This window comes from Magnolia sinica, chromosome 18, assembly GCF_029962835.1.
Source record: "Magnolia sinica isolate HGM2019 chromosome 18, MsV1, whole genome shotgun sequence".
NCBI classification, from domain to species: domain Eukaryota; kingdom Viridiplantae; phylum Streptophyta; class Magnoliopsida; order Magnoliales; family Magnoliaceae; genus Magnolia; species Magnolia sinica.
The window spans coordinates 43,128,037-43,129,452 of NC_080590.1; positions in this window are offsets into that span (position 1 = coordinate 43,128,037).

The following is a 1,416-nucleotide window of genomic DNA, read 5'->3' on the forward strand; positions in this document are numbered from 1 at the left end:
AGTGTACAATAAAACTCATGTACACACCACACGCGTGCCAGCATGGAACAGAGGGGCAAGATCCAATCCATCCATCAGGTTGGTCTGACCCTTTACATGTCTTCCCAAAAATAAAATCCAGTCCACTCGTCATGTTGGCCACAATATTGGAACCAGGTGATGGGTTAGAAAACTTCAGCCAAGTTTTTCACAGCCGTGGATTCGTTTCATAAACTGTAGTCCAGCTGACCAATGGATCAATGGATTGGATCTCAGACCAATCGCACCATGCTGGCACATGTGTAGCGTTTTCATGAGCTTCATCGCACGCACTTGTGGGCTTAGCAAGGCTTGTAACAAGATGTTGCAGTAACATGGATTTATTCTAAAAGTTTGATTCAAGCTCACAAACGAGGACTCGTTCAAGACACTAAGACATTGATCAGTGCAGACATCTGAGGCAACGTCTGCGTCTTGTCCATGTCCAAATAAGTGTACTTATATATGCATACTCGAATCAAAATCAGTTTTTAATGGTGTGCACATAAGGTGCATCGGGGTCCAAAGCCCATGTCAACAGAATGACAGAAATATATAAATATAACAATAATCAAAGTCATGCTAAAAGGCTGTGAAGTTATAGATAAACTCCACAAACACAGTATTAATAAGATAATGGTGAAAACTGATCGTCTATAAATCACCCACAATTCACTTGAAAATGCATGATTGTAGAAGAAAATTCTCAAGTCATGAAAAAAAACTGGGTCATAATGTACAACCAGTCCTTCGGAGTACAAACTCTGCCCAAGTAGTACACGTGAAAACTACATACATTGCACGATATGATAAGGTTCTTAACAAATGAATAGCACATGATACAAATTACCTGTTCAACCATGGGGAAGCAAGGATTCATGTAACATTTCAAAAATTGAAAACTAATGAGTAGATCAAGAAAATCCAAACCTTTCAAAAGGCACAGTGAAGACTGGGCCATAGCAAAGAGACTGGAGTACCCTCAAGCATATGTAGAGCAAAAAAGCTGAAAACACTGGCCTCTATTCATAATAACATGAGGCATCGAAAGCCAATTATAGCTTATTGGAAGCCAGGCATGAACCTAGTGGAATAATAAATAGGAGCTAATCATGACAAAAAGTTGTCAAAGAGACAACCGAGCATAAAAATTAAGTTGTACCACTTGATGTCACTCAAAATTTACCAACATGTCCATAAATGTCCATAACTATTCCACAACATTTAATTTGACACATTTCTAGAATGCTTATAGGGATGACTGTCAATCACCTTGACCAAAAGTGAACATTTACTAAGTACCCTCAGGCACCATTCAATGGACCCTGATACATTATTTGAAAGAAGAAAACAACCTGTGACTTTATAAGAGTTTATCTAATTCCAACAGATATCCTT